An 8,831-nucleotide genomic window follows, 5' to 3' on the forward strand; every position below is an offset into this window, starting at 1 on the left:
AGTATAAGTAAAGACATAATCTTTCAACAGGAGAATACCTGGTCTCAGCATCCAAGAGTCTTCTGCTGACAAAATATATCACACGTTCTTTTCCCTCGAACTCTTGAATAAGGGCCGATCCGATAGCACGTTCATCAGCCGATAAATATAATTTAAACGGCTTGTGCTTTTGTGGCGGAATCAACACAGGAGGCGATATTAGATACTGTTTGATTTCATCCAACGCCTTTTGCTGTGCTTCTCCCCATACAAATTTCTGATCGGCCTTCAAATTCAACAAAGAACTAAACAGCTGAATTTTACCGGACAGATTAGCAATAAATCTCCGAATAAAATTAATCTTACTGATCAATGATTGAAGTTCAACCTTTGTTTCTGGAGCCACTACCTGGTTAATGGCTGTAATAGTCTTCTGACTAATCTCAATTCCTCTTTCATGAACCATAAACCCAAGGAATTGTCCAGCCGACACACTAAATACACACTTGTTGGGATTCATCTTTAATCCATGTTTTCTAGTGCACTCCAAAGCTTTACGCAAGTCGGCCAAATGTTCCTGATGCCCTTTAGACTTCACCACAACATCATCAATATAAATCTCCACAATCTTGCCGAATGATCTCATGGAAAATATAATTCATGGCCCTCTAGTATGTTGCTCCGGCATTTTTCAATCCAAAGGTCATGACGATCCATTCGAACAAACCAACATGCCCCGGACATCTGAATGCAGTTTTATGGACATCTTCCTCAGCCATGAATATCTGATTGTATCCGGCATTCCCATCCATAAAACTAATCACCTTGTGCCCTGCAGCAGCATCTACTAACATATCGACAACTGGCATCGGGTAACCATCCATCGGTGTAGCTTTGTTGAGATCCTTGAAGTCAATGCACACACACAGCTTTCCATTCTTTTTGTATACAGTAACCACATTAGATATCCATTCAGCATATCTACACTGTCTGATGAACTTTGCTTCTATTAACCTTGTGATATCGGCCTTTATATCTAGTAAAACCTTAGGGTTACATCGTCTTGTACCCTACTGATATGGCCGATACCCATGTTTAATAGGTAACCGATGTTCAACAATAGATCAATCCAAACCAGGCATCTCATAATATTCCCAAGCAAAACAATCTCTATATTATTTTAATAACTTAACTAACTCTCGCTTGTATTCAGGATCTAACTTGGCACTAATAAACGTCGGCCTTGGTCTATCTCCATCTCTAATATCCAGTTCTTCCAAAGCATCAGCCGATGTAAACCCATGCCCCAGTTTCCCTTCATCATCTAAGAACTCATCCATTAGGAATGGTTTGGGAAACCGACTGCTTGGATCAGTGGAAGCATAGTGATCATGTTAACAGGTGCAGCCGATGATCCTGATTCTAGCTTACCATCAGCCCTCTGCTTGACACACCAAAGTTCTGACTTAACTCCTCTCCTGGGAGCGTCCTTCCTTTCCTCCTCCAGCGCTTCTGTCTGACGCAGCCTCTGAACTCGCCTTTTCTGTGGTCTAGTCAAACCTGCTGGACACCACCTAGGCCGAACAAGATTATCATGAACATGCTCTCTTTCTGGATCCCTACTATGCGGGTACTCATCTGAAACTCGAGCATCAGCAGTCTGCTCAACCCGCTCATCTGTAGAAATCCTTCCTCTTGAAGGATCACGTAGTATGGTCCTGCCCCCCCAGCCGATCATGAATAGAGATGCGTCTATCATAGCCCTTCTCTCTGATGATCGACCCACGAGGCCTCTGGTCGAATTATGGATTCTTATATGATCAGTCTCCGCGGTAGAAACCGTTGCACTCTGGACAGTTATCCTCTGCCGGCAGAGTCAAGCCTTCTTCCCAACAGTACACAAAGAAAGGACACCTCCAATGCCCCTCATGACGTCGTGCAGTTTCTTCCCTGTACTGTCGCCTTTCTTGATCACGCTGGAACTTGTTCAGTAGCATCCGAGATGTGACTTTCTTCTTTGGTGCCACGGACTCCTCTTTCTCTTGTGGCTCCTTACCCTTAGCTTCATCGGCCGTTATCTGAACTTTAAGATCAACAGCTCCAGACTCCTTGGCCGATTGTGACGTGAGCACCTTTGTCTGCAACACATTCCTCTTCCCTCCAACATCTACCATGTTAGTAGGAAACGGGTGCCCATCAATTTTTATCGGCATTTTGGGTGTCTCAAACTTGAGCCTACCCTGCTCTATAGCCGATTGTATCTGCTGATGAAACACCTTGCACTCATTAGTATCATGAGATGTCGCGTTGTGCCACTTGCAGTAGTTGATTTTCTTCAACTCCTGATCTGTTGGGATCTTGTGATACGGCTTCAACTTAATCTGTCCCTCTGACAGTAGCAGGTCGAAGATCTTGTCAGCCATTGTAATATCGAACCCATATTTCTCGGGTTCCTTGTTACCAAACAGAGATGAAATCGGCTTTTTGTTGTTCTGAACCCACTCAGCCGATCCCACCATCTGGTCATCATCTGAATTGAAGGCATCTGAGCAATCAACAAAATTAACCTTCTTCTGAAAGTTATTTCTCTTCTGCTCATACGGTTTGACCTCCCCCGTCATCCTATGAGCCATCTGACTGATACTATAGAACTTTTGGGAAGCATATTTTTCCTTGATATGTGGTAAGAGTCCTTGGAAGGCAACCTCTGCAAGTTGTTGATCAGACAGAACCAGACTAAAGCACCAGTTCTTAATATCTCTGAATCTCTGAATGAAGGCAGCGACTGATTCATCGTTCCTCTATCTCAAGTTGGTCAAATTGGTCAACTTCATCTCCTCTATGCCAGAGTAGAAGAATTGGTGGAACTGCTTCTCTAGATCAGCCCAGAATATTATGGAGTTGGCTGGCAACGTCGTGAACCATGTAAAGGCCGATCCAGAGAGCGACATGGAGAACAAACGTACTTTCAATACATCGTTCTGTGCTGCTTCTCCACACTGCATGATGAATCTGTTGATGTGTTCCACTATGGAGACCTCCCCCTGTCCAGAAAACTTGGTGAAATCTGGGAGCTTGTACTTGTGAGGCAATGACAGTTGATCATACGCAGTTGGATATGGAGTTCTGTACATCAGATTCTGCTACTTTGGCCTCAAGCCAAATTGATCTCTCATCACCTCAGCAATCTTGGACGCCTGGTCAATCTGTTGACCATCGGTTGATGCTGACTGCGACATTGGTGAAGCTATCGGCAAGGCGGCCGATGCTGGTTGTGCACTGGGTGTAGCCATTGGCTGAGCAGCCGATGCAGTCCGTGCGACTTGCTGAGTGATTTGATTAGGTGGCGGCTGGTAGAGTACCATCTCATTGCTATGACTACCCTACGCTGACCTCTGATTAGGTTGTTGCTGTGCCACAAGAGGTATGTTGGGCACATTCATGTGACGCACAAAACTGGTCACAGGGTCATTGAACACCAAGGTGACTCCATCAGCATGAGGAAGTCTGGTCACAAGAACATTTGTAGGAGACTTGGGCTGTATCATCATTGCCAAATTCTGTTGTTGAAATGTCGACCCAGGAGCCGACATGCTGTTTGGACTTGCTAACGGTGACGCTGATGCAGGTGTAACCGACGGCTGTGGAGCCGGTGCAACATCTTGAGACTGGGTTGACTGTGAAGCCGACGCGTTAACTTGCTGATTCATCGGCTGTGAAGCCGATGAGCTTGGTTGCCCTGCTGAAGATGACACCATGTACTCTGGGGGCATACCAAATCCAGTAGCATGATTCCAGCCAACTGGGAACCCTGTCATGTAGTTTCCCTATGCCCGCAACACAGCATGCCTCCTCGCAGAGCTAATGCGGCGAGGGGCGACCATCTCTATCACCGGCTCTCTGGCGCCACCATCTCAGCCAGAGCCAGAACAGCAGCCGCAGCCACAACTTCAGCCGCAGCCACAAATTCAGCCACAACTTCAGCCGCAGCCACAAATTCAGCCACAGCAGCCTCCAGTCAATCATAGCTTAAGCTCGTGCTTCAGTGGCGCTGTTGCTGCAGACTGCTACTGCTACTGCTACTGCTACTGCGGCATGGCTATCCAAAGAGGGGTGATGGCGACGCCGGGGCCAATGCAAGGGCATTGCTTCTTCATCTGTGGCAATTGGACACCATCTTTGGGGCCGGTGTGCCCTTTCTTTGTCTGGGCGGCCTGATTGCCGGCCGTCCGGACTCCACCGTGTCTTCGTCAATCTTCATTAAGGTCACCTTTTCTACTTCTCTACACATATTCATAGAGTTCGTGCATAGTTAGTGTTCAGCTAGGTAGGTTCTGTGCTTGCTCAAGAGTTCATGGTGCTCTGTGAATCAGTCTTTATTTACTTACACAAGTTATTCATAGTTTGTTTGTTTCACAATGTTACCTTTTTGCTCAAATCACTTTACTAAGCAGTCTTTTTTTATCAATTTCATGTCTCCCTATGCCCGATGAGATCAAGCTGCGAGTTACTTCCTCCTGTTCAGATGCACCGTCAACCATGAAAAGCTAAGTTCCTGATATCTGCCCCTTGCCCAATTCAACCTATATCTTTCTATCTTGTTTCCTCTTTTGCAACCTTGAATATGCAATTCTTTAGCCATTCGGTATCACTTTCATTCATGCCTCCCCAGGGTATATGTTTGCACTTGCATATTCAGCTGTAAATAATTATCTCAATATCTTCTTTTAGGTAGCTTAGTGCTATTACATGTAATCTTTTCACTTACCTCACCATTTACTGTACCACCCATCTTCCATTGCGTTATTACATCATAATTTCCAGTAGGCTACTCATCGAATATTCGAATGCATATCTGTTTCCTCTCTTTGCAGTAGGCCATTCATATCCAGTCTCAGTTACATGTTATTACTAATCATTCTGATACTAGTGATTCTTTATCCTTAATTATAGTTGCTAATAATTAATTTTCTTATGCATGTATGATGGCTGTCATTTAGCTAATGTTCATTTGCCTGGGATCACAGACCACCATTCTTTCTAGAGTTCTGTTTTCCTACATAATAGCAGAATTTACAGTAGCTAATCGTTGATTAGACAGATCAAATTTGCATAATCTGCATCTAAGATCGCTGTCATTTAGCAAATATGTTCAATATGGTCGGGATCACAGTACTGCCATTCTTTTTAGAGTTCTGTATTCCAACATGGTAGCCTACATAGCCTAACACACTAATCAAATTGTCATTCTTTCTTTTACATCTACTTTTTACTAATCAGATCTACAGCTCATGTGGTTGGTCTGGTCATAATGTGAAACAAAGTAGTGTCTACTTTTTATGACCATGTCTTGCAATTCCTGTCTTTTTGTGTTTGTACACTGCAAGTTAGTGCCAGTCTTTTTGTTTGTATCATCAGCACAACATATTTTTATCCCACGAATTTATATTTCCCCCTTTTTTTTTACAGATGATACCTTACTACAAGGCTCGTCAATTTGATATGGAGTGAGTTGAGATGACACATGCTACTTGGCATGTATCCAGGTTCCAGGAGGGACCTCAGGATCGCGTTGTGATCTCTATGGTGTTAACAATGGTTGATTCCAGCTGCGTGATGCTGACTGTATGGGCCCTTGAGAAGGTTTTCATTCAGCTGACAATGACGTGGCACACCAAGCCAGGGGTTGACTTAGATCACTTCTGTTATTCACATATGTGCACATCTATATTCTGTAATGTTCAAGAAGTTTGATGTCACCTATAAAAGTTGCAGTCTGCACATATATTTGTGCTGAATCTGTACTGTGTAAATTTGAAATCTGCAGTTTTTGTGGACATCTGGAATTTCTTATTGAATTGGATATTTTTCGCTTTTATTTGACTGATTAAAGCTGCCCATATGCACATCTTTCTTTGTCGGTTTATACAGTTTACTAATGTCAGATTTTTTATCTAAATCTTATGGATACAAAATCAGGTGCTGGATGCATATGAAACACCCGAATTTCCTTGTGTCAGTTTTTATGTGTTCTGTTGACTGGAAACGACTGAGTGTTAGTTGCCAGTAAAACACCTGAATGTCAGGTAGGCAGTCTCTTTCTGCATTGAGCTTTTGAATTTTGATGCGCTCACATCGCGGTAGTGGATTTTAGCCCTTGTCCAAGCTCCGATTGTTCTCCAATTTTAGCCATCATTTATATTACTCTGCTGGAATTCCAATTTTTTGTTGATAGCACAAGAATTCCAGTTTTTTTGGAAGTAAGAACATAGTTACAGCAAAGATTGTACTTGTGTGAAGGAAAAAAAGCAAAGATTAAGTCAATCTTCTCTCTCTTTTTTATAGCTCATGTCAAGTTTGTATGAGCTGATATATATGATATATCAAGGAAATTGCCAGCTGCTAAAAGGCGCAGTCAGCTGAACATGTAAGGTCCATTCCGAGATGAAAAATATGCAACTCCTGAATGTATTGGAATCGTATTCAGCTGCTCATGACCTATGGTTTGTGCCAATTTCTAGGCTCCTTGCAAATAGCCGAATACTAGAGAGATCCCTATTTGACAAGGTCAAGGAATACAAGGGAAGGTTGCAGGAAGAAACCAGGAGAGGTGGCCATTCTTGGGTAAAGTACAAGAAAAGAAAATAGATTTGAGTGAAAAAAATATTTATATGTTGATAGTTTGTATTAATATCAGTACAGTAGTGTAGACATAGAAATTTATATATCAGTTCATGTTATATGAACTTCAATTTCAACACAAATGTTTACTAAGACTATGATCTGCATCAATATTTCCAAAACCATATTCTCTATTGTAAGAAATCAGAACTCTTCTTCTCCATAGTTAATCACATTCGCAGCACAGAATACACCTCCATGATCAAATACATTTTTTTAGACCAAAGGCTTATTCAGTCCAGTTTTTATTCAAAGCCATATTATCTGCTGGGCCTAACAAGCTTACACTTGATCACACAGCTCTTCGGATGCCAAAAACAAAACGGCAGTTGTTTTTAAAAACCCACTGCCATGACAAAAAGAAGATGAACATGCCTTGGCCAAAAAGATTTAAACATCCCTTCCCAGCACCAGACGTTATAAAAGAAACGGAAATAAAGAAACCCAATAATCAGTTTTGATGAAGAGCTAATTTCTGCAAACAGATAACCAACATACTAATAACAATCATTGGAAAGAATCAAAGAAAACATTACTTCTTACATCAAAACTAAGTTGATGTATCACAATTCCCTCTGCTACTAACATCTGTTCTTTATTTTCTCAACCACAAACAAGAGAACCAAAAAAAAGGGCTGTTCCATATGAGCTTTGTTGCAGTCCTAAGCTTTACGGCTGGCAGCACTTGGAGATCGGTACCCTGCCTTAGTGGGCTTTCCCCAAGGAGAAACTGAAGGCGGTGGTACGCCCCTCACCTCCACCATGGGGATGATCCACAGGATTCATAGCAACACCACGGACAACAGGGCGTCTTCATAACCACCGGCTGTTCCCTGCTTTTCTTAGCTTGCGTGTACCATGGCTTGGGTTACTATGCCGATTGTAGCACGGCATTTTGAATCCACAGTCTTCTCAGCACCCGAAGGAAGGTGCAGAACACACTGCGCACCTGGCTCCTGGACAACTTTAGCAAACGTACCAGCTGCTCGTACCATCTTCCCACCCTGACCAGGACGACATTCAATATCATGCACCCATGTTCCAATTCGTGCATTGGCTAATGGTATGCAATATCCAACCTTTGAGTTGAGGTCAACTATATCAAACTATATCGCTGTACTACCTGGAAGGCATTGGTGGCTAGCCAATATATAAGATACTGGTACACAATCAACCTTTCCCTTAGGCCCTTTACTCATACCAGCAGATTTGGCTGCCGAGGTACTGAAGCGGTTAGCTTGTGCCTGTGGCAAAGGTTTCTTCTTCAGATCATTCTGCCAAGAGAGAGCAGCTTGACGCTTCATTCTCTGTGCCCAAAGTGCATCATCCGTTGCCCATTTTTGAATTCCAGAAAGTGAAAATGTCTGTTTTCCTTCTTCATTTCCTCTGACTTGAGCAAAGAAAGTGGGTTTGGCACCAGCTAAAGCTATCCTAGGCAAGCTCATTGATGCGCCAGAGTTAACAGATGGAAAATCTCCACTACTCAGAGACGAGTACAATGCAGACGAAGCTGAAGAGTACAGTGCAGAAGAAGCTTCCTTTGCTTTATGCACTCTACCAGAAAATGGTGCAAGGGAAAACCGACCGGAGATATCAGCTGTGGTAGATTCTGGTATCTGAGACTCAGTACTGAGCTCTTGTGGAATCTTGGGGTGGTGGAAATGTACCCCTTGGACCCATCGCACCAGAGCAATGATGGAGGAGCGATTAGGGTCATACTCGATCCGCTCCACAATGCCCAGGGAAGAGGTGCTCCGCTTCACATCGACTTTCCTCTGCAACCTCTTGGCCCCTCCTCGGTGGAAAGAGGTGATGCGTCCAGATGAGTTCCTCCCTGCCGTCTTGGACGAGCTCAGAGTCAGACGCTTCAGCGCTCCCACCTTGGCCCGATCTCTGACGAGTGAGGATTGACGTGCCATCTTGTTGTCAGGGATGGAGATGGTATAGCAGGGAGGAGTGGAGACACTCCAAAGTATGCTCTATGTTTTGCAACATTAAAAATAATCGATGTAACGACCCAAATATAATTATTATATTAAACATTGCATCATGAGCTTAAGCATTGCATCATGAGCTTTAGTTAAGCATTCATAAAGATTTTGTGCTTGATTTGAATGCATCTAAATTTAGTTTTAGATTGTTTATACACGTGTAACCCATGCTTTGTGATA

The 8,831-nt window shown here is 43.2% G+C and overlaps 1 pseudogene; it reads right to left on the bottom strand.

Annotated features, from left to right (window-relative positions):
• Window positions 1–7,322: 7,322 nt before the first annotated feature.
• On the bottom strand, window positions 7,323–8,579 carry LOC120662528 (annotated as a pseudogene).
• Window positions 8,580–8,831: the final 252 nt, after the last annotated feature.

Source organism: Panicum virgatum, chromosome 2N (genome assembly GCF_016808335.1).
Source record: "Panicum virgatum strain AP13 chromosome 2N, P.virgatum_v5, whole genome shotgun sequence".
NCBI lineage: Eukaryota > Viridiplantae > Streptophyta > Magnoliopsida > Poales > Poaceae > Panicum > Panicum virgatum.